The sequence below is a fragment of the Coptis chinensis genome, chromosome 6 (assembly GCF_015680905.1).
Source record: "Coptis chinensis isolate HL-2020 chromosome 6, ASM1568090v1, whole genome shotgun sequence".
Lineage (NCBI taxonomy): Eukaryota > Viridiplantae > Streptophyta > Magnoliopsida > Ranunculales > Ranunculaceae > Coptis > Coptis chinensis.
This window is the reverse complement of record NC_141461.1, coordinates 64,201,720-64,225,754: the sequence shown is the minus strand read 5'-3', so window position 1 is coordinate 64,225,754 and position 24,035 is coordinate 64,201,720. Positions and strand designations below refer to the sequence as shown.

The 24,035-nt window shown below is 38.5% G+C and overlaps 1 non-coding gene across 1 annotated transcript; it reads left to right on the top strand.

Annotated features, from left to right (window-relative positions):
- Window positions 1-15,831: 15,831 nt before the first annotated feature.
- Window positions 15,832-15,935, top strand: LOC147493920 (small nucleolar RNA R71). The gene has a single exon (XR_015200610.1). It is a non-coding gene; the product is annotated as a small nucleolar RNA R71 (small nucleolar RNA).
- The last annotated feature ends 8,100 nt before the right edge of the window (window positions 15,936-24,035 follow it).

Genomic DNA, 24,035 nt, shown 5'->3' with positions numbered 1-24,035 from the left:
ATGGTAATAAAATTTCAAGCTTTCTTCATTCACCTATCTCAAAGCATTACACCTCAATAGAAGTAAGGCTAATTTTACCAGGCGAGTGTGGGTGCCTAACACCTTCCCACATCGTACCTTGAATCCCGAACCTAATAATCATCTAGTTTCGAGGGCTAGTCCTTCACATAGGTTTTACTCAACTTTTTCTTAATAAAGTTAGTGGCGACTCTAAAATAAATTGTATAAACCTAGGTACACATTTTTGTGCATACAGGTTTTTTGGCGACGCTGTTGGGGAACCCTAAAGAGTCAGACTTACGTTTTCTTTTGAGGTGTTTTACTTAAGATAAGAAAGAAGAAGGCTTATCTAGAAGCCAGTTGGAATAGAAGGCCAGGGTTAAGGTTATCTTGTGCAGCCGTTAGCTCGCTTATTGAAATGGAGAATCTACCAGCTAGTTCTCCTCAAGGATCTCTGCTACTAGCATATCTTCCAATGGTTAGTTCTCCTTTTATCTTTCAAGATGAACAATCACTATCTAGTAACGGACAATCTCCCTATAAAGGTAGTCAAAATCCGATTTCACTTCCAGCCGGATCGGAAGAACTAATGAGACAAGCAATGGAGAGAATGTTTCAAGAAATGCTACCAAAATTCATGAACATGGGGCAAGGACAACTGTCTCAAGGGCCATCCGCTCCACCACCACCAAGGTTTGATCTGGTACCTACTCCACAAGCTCAGCTGCCTACTAGGAATTTCACACATCAATCCACCCAACTACAACTTCCTATACCAACTCAGACTCCAAGCCAACCCATCTCTTATATCGACCCTACCTACATGGCTCAACCACCCATTCACCATTCATACTACAACCCAAACAAATATACATCCACACCCATGTTCACCCCAAATCTATCCCAACCTATGAGCTCCACATCATTCATGTTCCCTCTTCCATACATCATATAGATACCACAACCTACCACTTACATGAGCACCTAAAATCAAGATCAATACCAAGGCCCAGTGGTAGACAGATTGAAAAAGATTAAGGAAGCATTGAAAAAGATCAAAGCGGATGAGTTTGACTTGGAGAGTCTATGTCCATATCCATAAATCAGGGTTCCACATGGTTTCGAATTCCCTAAAATGGAGAGATATGACAGAACTGGGTGTCCTAAAACCCACGTGAAGATGTACGCTAGCTACTTACAGCCTATGGGGATCGGGCCAGAACTATTAGTCCAACTATTCCAGAGGAGTTTGAAGGGTACGACACTGACTTGGTGGATGAACACAGACACTCAGAAGATGAGGACGTGGGCTAAACTTGCAACAACTTTTGTGAACCATTTTTCATATAATACAGACATCCAGATGGGTCGAAGACAATTGGAGGCACTCAAGCAAGGTCCGACTGAGACATTCACTGAGTATGTAACCAGGTGGAGGACCAAGGCAGCTCAGATTCTAGACAGGCCGTCAGAGACCGAACAGATTCGAATGGTGGTAAAAAGTTTGAACTCCGAATATACAAATCGATTGACTCTCAGCTACCATCCATCTTTTCAGGCTTTGATTTCAGTAGGGACTCAAATTGAAGATGTTTTAGCTTGTAGAACTATGACCTCAATTGTATCTTTAGGTTCAAACGATGCTCAGAAGAAGAAGCCACCTTCAATTACTATCAACAAGGAGAAGGGCGCACACGTCGTAGCCACACAAGTCCAGTCTCAGCCACACACATAGATCCAGACAGAGGTGACAGCTCATCCTTCTTCCTGATAGGGTTATATACTAAAAACATTACTTTTGTATTAACTCTAATTCTTTATATTTTGAATGAGAATCATATAGGCAAATATTATGCATATTATATATGTTATTAGTTATATGCATGTGTCTAATACTTTATGTTTTAGATGATATAGTGTGGACACACAGAAGATCATATCATCAGTACCTTATAAAGTATAACTAATCGTTCCCAACCTAGATGGATTTGGACAAACCATTGGTACGGTTATAGTATAATCTAGTATTAGTCTATCTTGACTATAGGATTACACTAGTACACTTTGTGTGTATTAAACAGGACCAAGTAAGGTTGTTTCTCTTTATACTGACTATAAGAGAACAAACACCTCTGTTATTATGGATGCTTGTCCTCTTAATTCGGATATAATAACGAGCACTTACGTGCATTGTTCATTGCTTTAAATCATCAATGAGTGAGATTCATTTGTGAATCAACAAACTCGATGGATTGGGTAATGACATTGTATGTAAGGTGTGCTGTTGATTATAGAAGGAATCCGTGTCCCGCAAGAAGTCAGGCTGATGATGTCCCCTTGAGGAGCTCATAAAGATTGTCATGTAATCCCTGTAGGTGGATTTGATCCAACATGACAATGAGGTTGAGTGGTACTACTCAAGGACATAAGAAGTTGATTAATGTAGTTGTCAGTAACTTGACTTAATCAACGGACATTCGATATCTTAAACACGGGGAGATCAATGAGCATATAATATGGAGCCCATAAATGTAACATGTAATTTGGGATTAGGGCGGTAGAGCAACAATGGCCTTTAGTGGAATAAGTCATTTGTTGACGGACTTGGGCCGTGTGTTCTAGGCGAACATGGGAAGCCCAAGCCCGTTAGGAGGCCCAACCCTAATTTCTCCTCATGGTCCCTATTGTAGCCTATAAATAGAAACCCTTCTCTCCTGGCCGTCATTACTATTCATCTGGATTGAAAAGAGAGGCAAGGAAAGATAGATCCAAAAATTGGTTCTAGCTTTGTGAGAAAGAAGGGAGTTGGTAGATTGTTGCCCACACAACGTCCAATCTATTGAAAAGAATACAACAGAATATCAAGAGGTGGTTGCTAATTTCATAGCTATTAGATTCTCAGAGTTATCTAACTGGATTTACAGGTATGTTTTCCAATCCAAAATCGTGAGAACCATTAATTCCGCTGCGCGTGGTTTTCACGGTTTGTAGAAATATTCATTCTGAAATAACGGTTCCTACACTTCCAATCAGGTTATTTTCTCTCCATGATATCAAGACAAGGGTTTCCCAGGCAATAGAGGCACAAAATTGGGCTACCCATTAGAAGTTATTCTCAAGGCTTTAGTCCAACAAGGCATGCTTACTTTAAAGCAGCCAAGGCCTCCTCCAAATCCACTACCATATTGGTATGATGCTTCTAAACATTGTGATTTCCATCAGTCTATTGGACATCCTACATAAAAGTGTGGAGCTCTCAAGCATCCGAACGTATAAGATTTGATCGAATCAGGGAGAATTGATGCATCATATCTCGGTACTCCAAATATTGCGACGAATCCATTACTGTACTATAATGGAGAAGGTCACACATTAGAGCCTGTCAAGAAAAGTGATAACTGTAAAATGAATAGTCTACCTATGAAATGAACGATGAATTCAAAACGTAAGTAAACTAAAACTGGACTTAATAGTCTCAATTATCAAAGCTTCTACTCTCGATGCGAATTGCACTAAGTGGAGTAGGAAGTTCGTTCCATTCCTAGTTCCCTAGCATGGATTGTCTTCTAAATCAAAGAAATCAGTCTTAAGTCAATGAGAGCTTTACGAAATGTTATGCTAACAAGACGCGTTATTTTAAATAACTAGATATAATAAATAACAAGATAAAATATAACCATAAGTTAATCTAACGGCTACGGAAATACGATTGTTTGAATCTAGATAAATAAATTAGAGGGGAATTGAATCCACCTCGAATCCAACTTAACGACCTAGCGTAGAATGTTGTATCTCAATTCTCGCTCTTCTGCGAGAATTTCGAAGTTCTAATCCCTAGTGTTCATGGCATTCCTCTGGGATACTAACTAGCATGTGAGGTCGTCCACCCATTCTCATGGCTTAAACACGACCTTCTAGAGTGGAATAGATTACAACCAATTCTATACTAACCACTAAGTCTTCATCAAGGCTTCATCAACCCCTCTAATGGAGGTTTTAGCCTTGATTCATCAAACTAACATTTTCCATTGAATCTAAACTAAACATAATGTAAGAAATTGAGATTTACTTAATTAAACAATAATGAATCTAATTTAATGGTTGGAATGGAATAAGAACAAGAATTTAAATTTGATCTAGAATGGAAATGACAAGAACGAAATTGAATAATAACTATTTTATTTATCTAATCAATCAAGAACAATCATTCAAGAATTTAATCTAAAACAAGAATTGAAATGGAACTAACACTTAATTAATTAATAAAACTAGATCTAGAATTCTATATATTAATTTAGGTCTAACTAGCTACCATTAACAAAGAGCTAAGCTTTTGTTTTTATACATCTAGATCCAAAAATCGTGCATGGGCTTGGAGCCATGTTTTGGGCAGAGAATCGGGGCCCAAAACCCAATTCTTTCGGTCCAAAAGGCCTCTTCATCTGCAGTTCGCTTCAACAGACTTTTTGTCCACTTCTCTCCTCTGATTGGATCAAGGCTTGGACCATTGGAAAGCTTTTTCCGAGCCGGTCGTTTTGACATAAGGTAGGCCCAATTCTGAGGTCCGAGTCTAAAGATATGGTCTTTGGAAGTTCTGTTGACTTTGTGCATTTTGTTTACTTTTGCGTGGACTTTGACTTTTCATCTTTTGACCAGGCTTTACAAAGGCTTCGTCTTCTTGAATCTTGGCCTTTAATCACCGAACTCCTTAGTAACCAACCATTGCTCCTTTATCTCATCAAAGTGGCACATTCACGCACATAATTGACTTTGAAGCCCGAAATACATAAAACACGTGAATCGTATTAACTCTTACTTATTACTCACATAATTAGTCTAAAAGTATGACTGCTAAAGGGTTAAAACTACAGTTTTGGGCTCTTATCAACCACCCCCAAACAGCATTTTGCTTGTCCTCAAGCAAATATGAGAAATTAGCATAAGTGACCAAAAATGGAGTTCTATCTACTCGCCTCATTTGAGTGCGATTGCATTAACCATATGCAACAAGGCCTTAAACCACTAGGAATTCCCTAGTGGACGAAGTTATAGCCTCGTGAGAGTTTTCCAGCTGAAGGTACTCACAAACTTCATCTATACTACAAGCGACTAAGAAATAAAACTATTGTTTTTTCTCCTTCACGTCTCAACTATCTATACATCTCACTAGCAAATACATAAGAATAACCCGGTCGGAACCCTAAGCTAATATATGCATAATAATCAATCATCTAAAATAAACATATAACAATGAGTAATACTATGAAATGTAATAGCGGTCCGTTTCTGAAAACTTCGAATAAGCCCTTAAGTAGGTCCTCACATAAATATCAAGACAAAACCACTCTGATTTTTCCACTCAAGTTCATTTGCTCCGATTAATGCGGTGGGCACACTTTACCTTACAATCTCAATGACAACAAGGAAGCGAGTCGATCAAACACATCTGCCACTTACTATCACACTAACCTATTCCTAATTGAGCTAGAGGTCTTTATTAGGTGTTGCGGGGATTAGGAGATGGTTTAAGAAGGAAGGAAATGGATATACAAAAGGACAAGTCTGAGATAATAGAGTCTTCATATTATGTAACTTAGAGAAAACCTTGTTATTTTCTTTTGCTTCTATACTTTGTTTCCATCCTTAGCCATATTTTTCTTTTTCTTTTCTTTGGCTTTTGACTCCCTTTTATTCTATTTTTGGAGTTTTGATTTATTTCTATTTTTCTTTTTCTTTGGATGGAAACTTCTTTTCTTTATTTCCTGAAGCAACTAACTAATTTTTGTTTACACAGGTTTTTCTCTTTTCCTTTCTTCCTCATTCTATTCTCAGACTTATTCTAAAATGGGTAGGTTGATTTATTCTCTTTTTTTATTTTTATTTCTTTATTTTTTTGTTTTTGTAACAGGGTAAAGGAATTGTGGTTTATGGAAGGCTAAAGGAAGGCTCAGAGGGGCGACTAGCGGAAAATAATTCATAGGTTTGAATTTCTGGCTATATCGATCCAAAAGGGCCTAAATTCTCGCTTAGGATATGGCATAGTGATCAAGCAAGTGGGCGTGTGATTTCTCTATCCGGATTTTACTTCTCCCTTGTGTCATTTCTCAAATGTTTCGGCTCATATACGGCTTTTAGGCTATATTCTCACAGGATTTGTAGAATAAGTACTCTAGCCTAGATTTCAGAAACTTTATCGCTAACAATCATAGATACTCATGTAATATATTTATAGATAGATGCAAAGATTATTACCTACATATTAACCTAAGTTTCTAACAATTATTCTGATGCAAAAGCTATGTGAGACTTCTAAATTGTTAAGAGCATAGAGAAAGAAAACAATACCAATATTCCTAAGTGTATAACATACTTTTTTATTTATATTTTTGAATTTTTGAAATTTTAACTAGAAAACAAGTGCATATTATACATATCTATATCCTAACAGATGTCTTAATTACACGTGTTTCTATGCCCCCAAACAAGAAGCATGCTTTGTCCTCAAAGCATTTAAATAAAGAGGGTAGGAAAAATACCATTGAAAGCGTGAAATTCGGGAACATCCGCAAAACAAAGTTAAAACATACAAATATAGTAATAAAAACCGACGAACTCTATAAGAGTTCCACCCATTATGGGGTTAACAGAATTAAATTGCTTGGGACATAAGCGGACACTAACTTAACTAAAACTTACCTGCACCCCCAAAGATTTTACTTGTCATCCTCCTCTTCTATATGAGGTTCTTTTCAAGATCCCCGCCATGCCATAACAACTTGCCACGCCACGCCGCGTGTATCATCAACTAGTGCTAACCTCGTCTAGTGTTACTTGGTCCGATGGGGTGTAAGGGGCAACCAAATGTGGTTGCACCTGCCATCCCGCCAAGTCATGGCTCGGAATGATCTTACCACGATTGGTGGGTCTCATGGTTTCGACCCTTTCCCAATCTGTGTCGCGGTACAGAATATGGGTAGGCAAAGCGCATATACGCGGCAAACCAAGAGGCATAAGAAGGTACTTATGCCTCAAGGTATGGCCTCGCTCGAGAGTAGCAACTAAAACTCGGGGAATGTCATACCGATGACGTCCCTCGCCTAAAGCAAGGAAAACGTCACCGGCGATATTATTGGCGTATAAACTGCCGTTCCTAGAATGTTCATCATGATGAACAACATGGTTGTGCCTACATTCAGCGATAGGCTACTCAGTCAGGCGATGTTATATTGGTCTTGGTCCATGATCTTTAAACACCCCTCCCCATAATACTCATGGAAATAGGCATATTCATATAGGTATGAGTTATCGTCATATATATCCCCACGTGTGCATAGGGTCGTAATGGCAACCCGAAACCAAAGCTATCAATTGCTTATTGAATTCCATAGTCGTGCCATCAATAGCAAGGGAAAATTTTGTTCTCCTTCTTGGGTACAATAAAAGTAATATTATTATAGAAGAATTCAGTTAGCTTAGGTGAAAAAGAATCGTCATCACTCACCGGAAGATGCCGCCATCCTAATCGCACGATCCATTTCATGAACGATGCTCCATAGGTATCGGTTCCCATCAAGTCTTCAAATGACTGTTCGGGGAATCACTATAGGAGGTGTCATCTCAAAACTACTCTATAGAATAGCTGCGAAAACCGGAAGAAAACCTAAGAAAATCGAATTTCGTGCTTACGGAAGGAGGGAGGCTGGCGCCATTATAGAAGTAAGTCGCAAGTCGCTCTTTAGGTTTTTGAATTACAGTGTTTGAGAATTGGTCGCGCTTGCTTGAAGCTGGCGCTTTCTGAGATTTTTCGATTCTGATGTTTTAGGGCGAAGTCGTGCTTTTGGCTGGGCCTCGAAAAAATTTATGGAAGTGTATAGGGCGCAGCTTTGCCTTGCGCCGGCTAAATCGTAGAATAAAGCGCGTAAAGTGTTTACAAGAAAAACAAGCAGAAAAAGCTTGGAGTGAAAGGTGAGAGATGATTGTGGGGTGTAGTATGGGTTGTGAGTGTAGATTGATGGAAGTTTAAATAGGTTCTAGGTTTCCAAAACGAATCGGCAAGTTGCCAAATTGTTTTAAGGCAATTTCCGGAAATAGAAAACTGCCAAACCCGAAAACGGAAACTAACCATAGTTTTGATTTCCTAACAACCCTGGTATCTTTTAAACTTGGATTTAGAATAGTAACTTCTAAACTCTACTACATATCATGCTACCACTACAAAAAAAATCATAGATATGCCGATATCGGCCTAATTTTCAACTTTGACTCCAAGACAACTTTACGAAAGATGATCAAAATAAATTATATTAAAATAATATGAAATCCAAGCAATCGAAAACAAACAACTTAATATTCCAATCTAACTACTGAAATAAAATTCCACTAACAAAACAATAAAAAATAAAAACAATGAAATAACAGGACACAACTGATGGTGAACACCTAGGCGTGTGAAGAAGATGGTCCCGGAGATGGAGACTGGTTCTGTGGTGAAGGATGGCTTGAGCCATCTGGCCTGCGGCGACGACGCTCATGCCTCTCAGACTTAGCTGAGACAGACTCATCCACGAGTGGCATACGTTGTAGCATCTCTATCCTGAACAAGCGCTGTGCTTCCATCTCGATCTTGAGTCTTATCGTGATCTTGGGCTTGGTGATTACGGTGGATAATCTCCAAGTTAGACAAGATATCTTCGACCCCTTTTCGAAAGCATTTCAACTCTCGTCCGAAAGTTCGTTTGCTTATTTCGAATTACAATTTGTCTATGTCGGATATCTTCACAGATACGATAACGCGCGCAAAACCGGTTTGCGATATTATCATTCGTTCTAAATTAGAAGTATGACTATCGAAATTATCCTCAACCAACCATGTCATATCTTCCCCTTCATTATCCGACTCAACTTCATTCTCTGCAGACAAACGCCAAGTCTCTTGGATGCATTCTTTATAAATACTTGCATTAGAATGCAATTTGATCTTAATAGGAGCAGATTTAGCGATAGCTCTAAATGAGAGCATAATCTTAGTGATCAACGGGAAGAGGTGCCATGCTCTTTCCCTCCTCTAATCACATTTAAAATTAAATCGAGGATGCAGAAATTACACTCATTCGTTTGCAAAATCCAGAGAGAACGCGCATACATCGAAGTCCGATGTCGCCACGACTTTGTCTTTCAGAGGGCGTTCCTACCAATCCAGCTCTGACCCGGTTGATTGGTTCTCGTGGTCGTCGGCTTAACGCGAATGAGATATCGTATTGTATTCACCCTCTATGACCGTATCTTTCATCAAAACAGGAACTGCAGTATACTGGGATTCCTGAATGGTCGTATCTAGGTTGGTTACAGGCGTGATTCCTAATAGCTCAGCCAACAACTGTCTCGTTACTTCCCTCCTCGTTCCTGCTATCCTAATGAAAATCCTATTTCCCTCCAATTCTCGTTTCTTATAAAACTGTTCTACCAAATCATAGTGATAGAACTCATCTGTCGAATACCACAGTCTGTTCCAATCCCTCTTAATCATATTGGCATCGTAAAATGGTGCGAAATGGTCGGCCTCAAACGCGTGCTCCGGCAACATTCTTCGTCGTAGCGCCATTGAAGTTTCTTAGATAACAAATGGTTTTTGTAGCCTGTGGGGGAGGCGAGTTTGATAAAAAACAACGAGAAACAATGGTAGTGGCGGTGGTGGTTACGGTGGCAGGTTTTAAAACTTGAATTGGTGGGTGTTTTTTTTGGTGGAAACGGTTGGAGATTGTGTTGGTGTTTCACAAAGGGCGTGGGTGGTGTTTCTATTTTGATGTATTCTATTTTTTTATTTATTTATTTTTTTATTTTTTTATTTTTTGGTTGCTAGGGTTTAATTTGAATTAGTGAAAGGCGGTTGGAGAAGATGAAGTCGCGATTCTGTTTTGGAGGATGGGCGCGGGCGCGCTGTAGGTGAGCGCGAGTTGGCCCAAAGCCCAATTCGATTTTTCGACTTTTGTCGATTTTTAGCGCAACTTCAAACTAAATTTCCCGCTTCGTTATTGGTCCGATTTTTGCGAATGAGATATGGAAATGATCAGGAGAGAATTTCCAATCCAATGATCCATAAACTACTCTATTCCGACCGTGGGTGACATATAAGATAGTGGAAAACGCCTCGAAGTGCATGCATGACGTAAGTTATGCGAACAAATGAACACTAAATTAGATGACGTCAACCCCAATGAACTATAATAATGGACCTAAGCAACACAAATAGAAAGTTCGAGCAATACGGATGGAAAGACTGAGTTCCCACCCCCAAACAAATTTTTAAACACAAAATTTGTTTTAACATGGGTCGTTTAAAGTCAGATTCCCAAGACTTGTTGGATTGCTAGTTCTATGGGTTTAGATATATATCTATATCTAAAAATGAAAACAATTATTATTATTATTATTATTATTATTATTATATATATATATATATATATATATATATTTTTTTTTTTTTTTTTTTTTTTTTTTTTTTTTTTTTTTTTTTTTTTTTTAATAAGCAAAAACATTAAGCAAATAAAGACATAATTCACACCATAGAGAAACATGACTCAAAAATCCGAGAAAACATGCAAGAGTGGAAAATGTGAAATATGTGAACCGTGGACTTAGGATCCGGTACTTACAACCACACACTCCATAGGGAGGGCCCGGTTACCTTAATGGTGCACTTACCATTAAATGGAAGTGAAAGGAAGTACACCAATGACAAGGGTCATTCCTCATATATAGGGTCCTGTAAAAGGACTTCCTCTATATCAGGGGACAGAAGTTCGTGAAAATGTTTTAATCGTTGACCGTTAACTTGAAAGGTACTTGTTGTCCTTGGGATTTTACCAAGGTAATTGCCCCGTAAGGGGTGACTTGATAAGAAAGAAAAGGACCGGACCAACGGGTTTTAGTTTCCACGGGAAAATATGTAGGACGGAGTTGTAAAGCAAAACCTTTTGTCCGACCACAAACTCTTTGGCGCCAAGATATGCTTATCATGAACACGCGTTTCATGTTAGCTTTATAATCCTTAGCGAGATCGTAAGAATCGCGCTCACGGATTTCTTCAAGCTCATTTAATTGTAACTTCGTTTGACACCCGCCTCATCAATATTGTAGTTAAGGCTTTTTATAGCCCACGAGCACGGTGCTCTAATTCAACGGGCAAATGACATGGTTTCCCAAATACAAGTCTAAAGGGAGACATACCTATAGGAGTTTTGAAAGCAGTTCTATATGCCCATAAGGCATTCGATAGACGCTTCCGACCGATCTTTCCTATCGGGGTTTACTTGTTGTTTCTAAAATCTTTTTTGATTTCCCTATTAGAAACTTCTACTTGTCCGCTTAGTTTGTGGATGATAAGGAGTTGCTACTTTGTGTGTAACTCCATACTTTTTCACTAGGGATGCAACAACTCTTTGCAAAATGTGTTCCACCATCACTAATGATGGCTTTAGGAATGCCAAACCGACAGAAAATATATTCTTTAATAAAAAATACAACGGTCTTATGGTCATTGCTACGGCAAGCTAGGGCCTCTATCCATTTAGACACGTAGTCCATGGCAACTAGAATATAAATATAACCGTGGGAAACAGGGAAAGGGCCCATGAAATCAATACCCCAAACATCAAAAATTTCTACTATCAAGATTGGATTTAATGGCATCATATTACGCTTCGTGATTCGCCCAAGTTGTTGGCAACGAATACACGTCTTGCAATGCACTTGGGCATCCTTAAAAGGGTAGGCCAATAAAATCCATTATTGAAGAACTTTAGCGGCTGTTTTCATTCCGCTAAAGTGGCCACCACACTCTTTGTCATGGCAGAACGATAGAACTTCATTATATTCCCACTGGGGAATGCAACGACGAATAATCTGATCCGCACAATACTTAAAAAGGTAGGGCTCATCCCAAAGAGTATAACTTGACTCTGGCCAAGAACTTCTTACGTTCATTTCTTGTCCAATTATAAGGCATAACATCAGCCGCTAAATAATTTACGATGTCCACATACCATGGTGATGAAAAAATAGCATACAGATGCTCATCAGGAAAAGAGTCCGGTATGGACTCAGAATCACTACTATCGCCATTTGTAAGTCTAGATAAGTGGTCAAGAACTACGTTTTCGACCCCTCTTTTTTGTCCTTTTTTATTTCTAATGTGAACTCTTGCAGGAGAAGAATCCATCGGATTAATCTCGCTTAGCATCCTTCTTTGCAAGAAGGTACCTAAGCGGTCGCATGGTCCGTGTAAACTAAAGTTTTAGAACCAACCAAATAAGGACCTAAACTTATCTAAAGCGTAAATGACAGCTAAGAATTCTTTTTTTCAGTAGTTGAATAATTCCGTTGAGCATCGTTTAATGTTTTACTAGCATAATAAATAACAGTGGACTTATTATCTAGTTTACGTCCCCAAGACAAACACCAACCGCATAGTCACTAGCATCACACATGAGTTCGAAGGTTTAGACCAATCGAGGAGGCTGTATAATAGGTGCAATGGTTAGGAGGGCTTTTAAGGTTTCAAAAGCCTGTTTTTCTGATTAAAATTAAAATCAAAGATTGCATCCTTCAAAAGCGGGTTAGTTAAAGGCCTAGCTATTTTTGAAAAATCTTTAATGAAACGCCTATAAAACCCCGCATGGCCTAGAAAGGCTCTAATCTCACCGGACAGTCCGTGGTTTTAGGTAGGTCGCTATCTTATCTAGTTTGGCTTTATCTACTTCGATGCCATCACTAGATACAATATGACCTAGTACTATGCCCTTTTGACCATGAAATGACACTTTTCCCAATTTAAAACGAGGCTCTTTTCTTCACACCGTGTCAAGACCTTAGACAGGTTAGACAAGCATTCTGTAAAGGAGTCTCCATAGATAGAAAAATCATCCATGAACACTTCCATAAAGCGCTCTACCATGTCACTAAATATATGAAGCATACATCATTGAAGGTACGGGGGCATTACAAAGGCCAAAAGGCATTCGTTTATAGGCATATGTTCCGAAGGGACATGTGAAGGTTGTCTTTTCTTGGTCATCAATATCAATAATAATCTGAAAATAGCCAGAGTAGCCATCCAGAAAACAATAAAAGGCATGACCAGCTAGACGCGTTCTAGCATCCGATCTATAAATGGTAAGGGAAAGTGATCCTTTTCGTGTCATAGCATTTAAACGCGTCAGAATCAATACTGATTCTCCATTTCATAGGACCTTCGAGTGACAACATAGTCACCCTTCCCGTTTACGCACTACCATGGTAACTCCCGATTTCTTAGGGAACTACATGAATGGGACTTACCCATTCGCTATCGGAGATTGGGTATATAATACCCGCGATCGAAAGTAATCGCAAGACTTCTTCCCTAACCACCTCTTTCATGGCGGGGTTCAAGCGGCTGAGGTTAGCGAGAAGTTTTGGCGTTATCCTCCAAATGGATAACGATGAGTGCAAACATTAGGGTCAATTCCCTTAATGTCGGCTAGGGACCAACCAATCGCAGACCGATGTTCCCTAATCACCCTTATTAAACATGTCTCTTCATCCTTAGTTAACAGAGAAGATATAATTATCGGGTGACTATCATCCGGATCAAGTTGAATATATTTTAACCCGGGAAGAGGTTTAAACCGGTGTGGACGGAATGTCCATTGATGTTTCATAAGTGTCCTTATCTTTGCGTAATGAAGACTTGCTTAGGTAGCAAGTCTTCGTGAATCGATATATGGAGCAACCAACGGGTCTACAATTGGTGTGGACTCGGGATGGTGTTGACTTCCTCTAAGTAGGAGTCATTTACAAAATCTGAAGTTCCAAAAGAAAGGAATTTGTACATATTGTTTTGTGAGGCGTGTTTGTTAAAATAATCTTGAGCTAAACTCTCGATCATGCTAACCTCCCCATCTACGAATCGTAAGCTGTTTCATCATTTTAAAACATTTACCTCGGCGTAAAGATGGCCAAAAGATAAGGACATCTTTCCATCGCGACAATTTATAAACGCATTGGCGGTTGCCAAGAAGGCGCCCTAAAATGATCGAGATTGAGTCATTAGCGACTTACGTATCGAGGATAACAAAATCAGCGGGATAGTAGAAATCCTCGAACCTTAACAAGCACGTTTTTCCACTACACCTTTAGGATACTTAATTGACCGTCCGCTAATTGCAACGCGTTATTTTTGTAGGTTGCATTTTCTGTAGACCTATTTGTTTATACAAGTAATACGGGGAGTAAGTTAACACTTCCCCCAGTCTAATAAAGGCGGTCGTCGGTGGGAATCTCCTAAGGTGCATTTCTGATGGGACGACGAGGGTCCTTGTACTTAACAATTCCATTATTTTCGGATAAAGTTGGGAACTGATTCGGTTAAAAAGGCGTCTTTAGGTATGTTGGTCTTACGCCTAGTAGTGCACAACTCTTTAAGAAACTTAGCGTGGTTAGGTAGCTTTTTAATAGCTTCGAGAAAAGGAAGGTTTATCGTTAGATTCTTGAAAACGCGTTCCTATTTTCCTCAAAGTTTGTATCCCCGGTTAGCATGGCTAATTTTTGAGGGAACGGTGGTTTCGCTCTATATTTCTCGCGATATGGCTCTATTTGTCGTGTAACCTTGGCTTTCGGTTTCTTTGGTTGTGATTTAACCGGGTACCTCTACCGTGGTAGGCTCCTCGTTTCTATTCGCGGTATCTAGTTCGATATCTGGTGTAGGGATTACGGATGGGGTAACTATAGGCTTAGTTACTTTTGTTATCAACCACTCTTCCGAGCGGAGAGTGGTGATGGCATTTAGGTCACCTACGATTGTAGTTTCCATACTAGAATTACCGTTTACCTCAAAGGCGTGTTGTTTGTTTTAGGGTTTGGTATTGCTTGTCCCGAAACACGCCTTTTGGTTGGGCTTTCGCTTGGGCTAACTTGTTGTATGCCCTAATTTATGGATTGTAAAATCTGTTGGTTTGATTGAGTCATTTGTCGGAAAAGTTGTTGGGTAACTTGTATAAAGCGTCGATACGATCCGGTTGTGTAGTGTAGTAGTAGTCACGGGTGGTGTGATTTGGAACTATATCTCGTTGATTATTTATGGGTGGGTTGTGATAGTTATTATTATTAACGGAACGATACCTCTATTGGTATTATAATTATTATAATTATTCGACCTTGTGCTTGACCTTGTCGTGGTTGCTTTGGTTGTTATAATTATTATAATTCCCTTGACCTTGTCCTTGTCCTTGTCCCTAGGTGGAGCTTGGTTATAATTGTTTGCTTGCCTAACGTTTTGATTATTGTACCACGGAGGTGTTACTTGTTGATTATTTCTCCAGTGAAGTTGGATGTTGTTGTCAAGGGGCGTTAGGAATAGGATAGTTATTAATAGAGTAAACATTATCTTGTTCTGGTGGTTGTTGTTCATAAGCTAGAGGACAATAATCGTCAGGGTGCTCTGGACTCAAACAGAAATTACATGGGTTGGAGTTTACATTCATGACGGGGATAGGCTTTTGTTGAGCAGAAATAGCCTCTACTTTTTTAGTTAGAGATTCGAGTAAATTTTTAAGTTCTGGATCGGTTTTCGTCTCAAACATACCGGCGGCCTTTACTATTGAAGAAGAACTAGCTGAGCGGGGGATATCATCACTACCCCCCCAATTATTATTCCGTTTAGTTTAGTCTTCTAAAAATTTGTAAGCCTCCGAGGCTCCTTTACTTAGGAAACTACCCCCATTCATTATGTCAAGGACTTCTTTATGGTGGTGTAGAAGACCTTTGAAAAAGGCACAAACTAACGTGTCTTTAGCTAAGTTATGATGTGGACACTCTATAAGGAGATCGGTGAAACGATTCCATGCCTCAGAAAATGATTCATGAGGATTCTGTCGGAAAAAATGAATCTTGGAAAACATCTCATCCGTCTTTAGGGGTGGGTAAAAATGTTCCATAAACAGTTGAACAAGTTTAGCCCATGAGTCCACAGAATTAGGCGCTTGGGCAGTTAACCAAGACGCCGCCTTATCGGCTAATGTGAAAGGGAATACCCTCAGTTTAATTTGTTCCGCACCTACCGTAGGATGATGGAATGTTGTAAGGACTTGTTCAATCCTACGCATGTGCTGATAAGGTTTTTCATGGTCTAACCCATGAAAAACGGGTAACAAATTAAATATGTTTGGGGGGATTCGAAAATCCCCCACTGGGTCTGCTAGAACGATGCACGATTTAGGGCTATCGCTCAAGGCTTTGTAGAAGTCGGAGAGAGGAGTCTCTCTTTCTTCCCCCATTATGTCAGGTGGTGTATGTGAAATAGTAGCTAGAGGTGTAGTGTGTGGTATACTAGATAGACTTGTTTGTTGCCGTGTAATTACGTTTGTTGTTTTTGTTCGACCAGACCTTAATCTCATGCAAGACTAAGTTGAGCTTAACTAAACATGCAACACTCCAAACAATTCTGATATACTAGTAGAAAACCTCTAACTGGAAATGCGAGGTATGGAAGAAAGGAATACCCGATAAGCGTCCTTGCTTCACTTATGAATAGCGTCTTGTATGCAGCGTGTTGGTGTATATAAGAGATTAGAACACTGAAAAATATGAAAGATCAAAGTTTGAATCAAAACCGTGGAAATCCGGAAATTTTAATGATCTGGGCCAAGGCCAGATAGAGGCGCTTCAAGGCTCGAAAGTAATTTTCAGATTACGGTGTTTTTAAGGGTCGCGCTCCACATGGGGGGCGGTCGCTCAGCGTGAAGTCGAAGTTCAGTGTTTGGCTGGTCGCTTTGGTGGTATGGGCGCTGGCGCCGGTGGTAGATAAAATTCCAAGAACTTAGCTGGTCGGCTGGTCTCCTCCTTGAAGCCAGGTATCCGTATTTTCTCGTGGAATTTGTCAAAGCTGAAATGGGCAACCACAGTATGAAACAAACAAGGGTGGGTGGGTTTAATGGGACTTAAAAATGACTACTTCTACTATGAAAACAATGCTAAAGTGTAACTAAGATGGCAGCGGCGCTATTTGATAACTGTAAAATGAATAGTCTACCTACGAAATGAACGATGAATTCAAAACGTAAGTAAACTAAAACTGGACTTAATAGTCTCAATTATCAAAGCTTCTACTCTCGATGCGAATTGCACTAAGTGGAGTAGGAAGTTCGTTCCACTCCTAGTTCCCTAGCATGGATTGTCTTCTAAATCTAAGAAATCAGTCTTAAGTCAATGAGAGCTTTACGAAATGTTATGCTAACAAGACGCGTTATTTTAAATAACTAGATATAATAAATAACAAGATAAAATATAACCGTAAGTTAATCTGACGGCTACGGAAATATGATTGTTTGAATCTAGATAAATAAATTAGAGGGGAATTGAATCCACCTCGAATCCAACTTAACGACCTAGCGTAGAATGTTGTATCTCAATTTCTCACGTTCTCTACGGGCGAGAATTTCGAAGTTCTAATCCCTAGTGTTCATGGCATTCCTACCGGATACTAACTAGCATGTGAGGTCGCCCACCCATTCTCATGGCTTAAACACGACCTTCTAGAGTGGAATAGATTCTACAACCAATTCTATACTAACCACTAAGTCTTCATCAAGGCTTCATCAACCCTCTAATGGAGGTTTTAGCCTTGATTCATCAAACTAACATTTTCCATTGAATCTAAACTAAACATAATGTAAGAAATTGAGATTTACTTAATTAAACAATAATGAATCTAATTTAATGGTTGGAATGGAATAAGAACAAGAATTTAAATTAGATCTAGAATGGAAATGACAAGAACGAAATTGAATAATAACTATTTTATTTATCTAATCAATCAAGAACAATCATTCAAGAATTTAATCTAAAACAAGAATTGAAATGGAACTAACACTTAATTAATTAATAAAACTAGATCTAGAATTCTATATATTAATTTAGGTCTAACTAGCTACCATTAACAAAGAGCTAAGCTTTTGTTTTTATACATCCAGATCCAAAAATCGTGCATGGGCTTGGAGCCATGTTTTGGGCCAGAGAATCAGGCCCAAAACCCAATTCTTTCGGTCCAAAAAGGCCTCTTCAGCTGCAGTTCACTTCAACAGACTTTTCGTCCACTTCTGCTCCTCTGATTAGGTCAAGGCTTGGACCATTGGAAAGCTCTTTCCGAGCCGGTCGTTTTGACATAAGGTAGGCCCAATTCTGAGGTCTGAGTCTAAAGATATGGTCTTCGGAAGTTCTATTGACTTTGTGCAATCAAGCTTTACTGCGTGGACTTTGACTTTTCATCTTTTGACCAGGCTTTACAAAGGCATCGTCTTCTTGAATCTTGGCCTTTAATCACCGAACTCCTTAGTAACCAACCATTGCTCCTTTATCTCATCAAAGTGGCACATTCCTGCACATAATTGACTTTGAAGCCTGAAATACATAAAAACACGTAATCAGTATTAACTCTTACTTATTACTCACATAATTGGTCTAAAAGTATGACTGCTAAGGGGTTAAAACTACAGTTTTGGGCTCTTATCAAAAAGTCTGGCCTTATTCATTACCCCACTCGAGCAAGCATCCAAGGTTAGTACCATGTTGCTTTTCAAGCCGTTCAATTTTCAAGATGCAATTAAAGCTTACAAGGCACAAACACAAGCAAGGCCCAAGGCCAGGGCTATATCGTTGGATGAAAAAGTGGCACCTCTATTTGCTGAATCACCAACTAAGAAGACACCATTATCGGCTCTACCTTTGTAGCATGTTCTAGATAAAGAGTTTGATAAGCCCAAAGATAAGGTATATACATCACCATCTTCTTTACGACAGTTGAAAGATTGTGAGCCAAGTTTGTTAGAAGATCAAGAGGTCCAAGAAGTGGTACTTGAGAAGTCTACCATGTCTATGTTCGAACCGGGTGACCAGGATTCTCAAAACATCTCCCTAATAAATGATGCAAAAGATTATGGTATTGAGCTATGACATGTTTTGTCCTCCTATTTTTGATGAAGAAAAAGATTCCATTTCTGCTATCAAGATCACTTCACTAGAATATAATGAAGAGGACTATAGTGAAGCTTTCGCAGAACTTTTCTCTGAAGACCAGCTCATAATGGCTAAGCCGGATTCCAATGTTAGGCATTTTGAGATTTTCACTCCTAGTCCCAAAGACTTGACATCTTCCTCACACTTGGAAGACCAAATTCCGAGCTCAAGAAAATCAAAATCATTTGTCATTGCAATATTCTGGCAGGTTATTCTTCTAATGACCTTATTGGTATTTGGTGAGCGGGACTACTCTATGTTTGTCTTTTCAAGATCTAATTCTTATCAAACCCAGAGCGAGTTGACAATAGAGAAGTTGGGAAACACCACCAACCATGGTCATATGAAATGGCCATTCGATCACCACCACCACTTTAAAGCTAGGGGCACGTCTAGGCACTCATGTGTCTTTGATGTCATTCATGCACTAAACCCAAGATGGAAAGCTGACTTCATAGGGTGTGTGGCGTATAAATCACAGAGCATCAAGAAATTTGATATGTTGCTCATGGAGATACCGCATCATTCAGGAAATTCATCACTCATGCATGGGGCTGCAACATTGGTTGAGGGTTCCGGATCAATTTCTCTCATATATTTGATCTTGGTTCGTTACTCGGCACAGATAAGTTTTATATTCTCAATTAGTTTGTTTTGTTCTTTTATTTGATGAAAAAAAAAATTCAAAAAAATAAATAAATATTTAAAAAAAAAATCAAATATTTAAAAAAATAAAAAAAATCAAAAAAAGTTTTCAAAATCCCACAGAATATGATTTACCGACTTGCCTTAGTGCAAGATGATTGAATAACTTGTTCATGTTATTATGATCCCCTCTCCCCCGACAATGATGAAGAAATGGACAATGAAGCTATTGAGTCCATTCTGTCATAAACAATCTGAGGATTGACAGACACTAGTCATTATGGAGACAAAGACCATCAACCTTGGCACCACAGATGAACCACATTATATGTGCAGATTGGTATAGCCTTGATCCCCTCTGAGTGTGGAAGCCTGAACGAGTTACTGAATGAATTCAGTGAAGTGTTGAGAGCCACAACAACCAAATTATCGCAAGGTGGCATATGATTTCCATTGGTCAAAGATGAAGGAATCACTCACCAAGAAGAAGAAATTGATAAGGAAGCAAGTTTAGCAGTTATGTTTGAGAAGATTTTTCAAATGTCTAAGATCACCAATATTCAGCATTATGCATTTACCCTTGTGGAGAGGGCAAAGCTCCACAACATCATTTGATCAACTACCCTACTGAAGAAGGGGAAAATTCTGCATTCCATCAATCAACAACTACTTAGCCAATCATCCAATTAGCTACCCTACCATGGAGAGGGTAAACTCCATATTGCATCATTAGCATCCATTTGCATCCATCGAAGACATGAAAGCTATCTATCAAAGAAGTCAGTTGACTCGAATCTAACTACATCAAAGAGCGGAATGCTAAGAGGAGTTCATCTACGATCAACATTCTTGAGAGCCGAGATATGAAGGACGACATTGATTTTCTAGTGGGACTTAGATACCTATGGAGACAGATTGTTGCAAGTAAAGCTGGGCAAGCGGATCTAGACTGGAGTGGAATCAATGAACCAGAAAGGTCAGACCTAACAGTGAAGGTCCATTCACTATGAAGATTCTACATGGAAAATCTTACCAATGCCGACTGATAACCCGTAAAAACTCAATTAGATTACTCTAACCTTATTTTTACGGTATCAATATTTTATTTCCTACTCTCACATATAGATTCATGCAATATATAGAGTACGGAATCGTTCCACTCTTAACTCTCAAGACTTAAACAAATTCAATTGAACAAACACAAAGAACAATGGTGAGAGTAATGTGTTATGTGAAATATCTATTCTATGATTATACTACGGATTCAATTTATACTAACAAGATACGATAATTCAACTACAGAAATACTAACTGGACTCTAGGATAAGGAATTAGGAGGATTGATTCCGCCTTAACTCTACTTAATCTACTAACAAAGAACTGTCGCACTCCAAATTGAAATGCTATCGCATAACAATTGGTAAATCTAATCCCTAACTATTCATGGCAATCTCTAGCAAGTAATAACTAGCATGTGAAGCATTAAACCCATTCTCAAAGTGAACTAATTACTTCTAGAATTGAAAAGATTATCAGGACGAATTCTAGGCTAACAAAATCAAGTTTTCATCAAGACTTCCTCAACCCCTCTAATGGAGGGTTAGCCTAGAGTCATTAAACTATCATTTCTCATGGAATTCAAACAAGACATGATATAAAGATTGAAACTTTGCTTGTTTAAACTCAATTCAAAAACTACTCATGCAATAATTGAATTAAACTAATAATGACAAATAAGTAAATCTAAGGATTTAAGCTAATAAATAAATGAAAATGAAACTAGATTATGGAGAACTAATTAACTTTATTTATCTAATGAATAGCAATAACAATAATTTAATACTAAATTTAAGGCAAGAATAAAAACTAATCAATTAATTTAAAACTAGATCTAGAACTAAGGTTTAATGGCTACTTTTCTTATCCTAACCTAATTTATTTTCTAACCTAACTATCTACCATTAACAAAGAGCTAAGCTTTGGTTTTTATATGTTCAGATCCAAAAATCGTGCATGGGCTTGGAGCCATGTTTTGGGCTAGAGAATCAGGCCCAAAACCCAATTCATTCAGTCCAAAAAGGCCTATTCAGCTGCAGTTGGATTCGACAGACTTTTTGTCTACTTCTGCTCCTCTGATTGGGCCAAAGCTTGGACCATTGAAAAGCTCTTTCCGAGCTGGTCGTTTTGACATAAGGTAGGCCCAATTCCGAGGTCTGAGTCCAAAGATATGATATTCGGAAGTTCTATTGACTTTGTGCACTATTTCTGCCCGCGTGGACTTTGACTTTTCATCTTTTGACCGAGCTTTACAGAGGCTTTGTCTTCTTGAAAATTGGCCTTTAATCGCAGAACTCCTTAGCAACCAACCTTTGCTCCTTTATCTCGCTAAAGTGGCACATTTCTGCACATAATGGACTTTGAAGCCTATAATGCATAAAAACACGTAATCAGTATTAACTCTTACTTATTATTCACATAATTGGTCTAAAAGTACGATTGTTAAGGGGTTAAAACTACAGTTTTGGGCTCTTATCAAACCACCCCCAAACAGCATTTTGCTTGTCCTCAAGCAAATATGAGAAATTAGAATAAGTGACCAAAAATGGAGTTCTAACTACTCTCGTTTCGCTGAGTGTGATTGCATTGACCATATGCAACAAGGCCTTAAACCACTAGGAATTCCCTAGTGGACGAGTTATAGCCTCGTGAGAGTTTTCCAGTGAAGGTACTCACAAACTTCATCTATACTACAACGACTAAGAAATAAAATTATTGTTTCCTCATTCATGTCTCAACTATCTATACATCTCACTAGCAATTGAATAAGAATAACCAAGTCAAAAACCTAAACTAATATATGCATAATAATCAATCATCTATGATACAAATATATATACTATGAGTAATACTATGAAATGCCTAGCAGGTTCGTTTTGAAAAAACTTCGAATAGCGTCCTTAAGTAGGTCCTCACATAAATGTCAAGACAAAACCACTATGATTTTTCCGGCTCAAGTTTCGCTACTCCAAAGGTCCAAGTGGGCACACTTTACCTTACAATCTCAATGACAAACAAGGAAGCGGAGTCGATCAAACACATCCGCCACTTACTATCACACTAACATATTCCTAATTGAGCTAGAGGTCTTTATTAGGTGTCATGGGGATTAGGAGATGGTTTAAGAAGGAAGGAAATGGATATTCAAAAGGACAAGTCTGAGATAATAGAGTCTTCATATTATGTAACTTAGAGAAAACCTTGTTATTTTCTTTTTCTTCTATACTTTGTTTCCATCCTTAGCCATATTTTTCTTTTTCTTTTCTTTGGCTTTTGACTCCCTTTTATTCTATTTTTGGAGTTTTTATTTATTTCTATATATATATTTTTTCTTTTCCTTGGATGGAAACTTCTTTTCTTTTTTCTGAAGCAACTAACTAATTTTTGTTTACACAGGTTTTTCTCTTCTTCTTTCTTCCTCATTCTATTCTTAGACTTATTCTAGATTGGGTAGGTTGATTTTTTTATTTTTTTATTTTGTTTTGTTTTTGTAACAGGGTAAAGGAATTGTGGTTTATGGAAGGCTAAAGAAAGGTTCAGAGGGACAACTAGCGGAAAATAATTCATAGGTTTGAATTTCTGGCTATATCGATCCAAAGAGGGCCTAAATTCTCGCTTAGGATATGGCATAGTGATCAAGCAAGTGGACGTGTGATTTCTCTATCCGGATTTTACTTCTCCCTTGTGTCATTTCTCAAATGTTTCGCTCATATAAGGCTTTAGGCTATATTCTCACAGGATTTGTAGAATAAGTACTCTAGCCTAGATTTCAGAAACTTACTGCTAACAATCATAGATACTCATGTAATATATTTATAGATAGATGCAAAGATTATTACCTACATATTAACCTAAGTTTCTAACAATTATTCTGATGCAAAAGCTACGTGAGACTTCTAGATTGTTAAGAGCATAGAGATTACCTACATATTAACCTAAGTTTCTCACAGGATTGTTAACAGATGCCTTAATTACACGTGTTTCTATGCCCCCCCCAAACAAGAAGCATGCTTTGTCCTCAAAGCATTTAAATAAAGAGGGTAGAAAAATACCATGAAAATGCGTGAAATTCTGGAACATCTGCAAAACAAGGTTAGAACATACTAATATAGGAAATAAAAATACTGACGCAACTCTGAAAGAGTTCCACCCATTATGGGGTTAACAAGAATCAAATTGCTTGTGACATAAGCAGACTCTAACTAGAATTAAAACTTACCTTATCTCCCGCTTAAGCATCCTCCTCCTCATCAAAGAGATCAGGTTCCTTCGCATCCTGCCAGGCC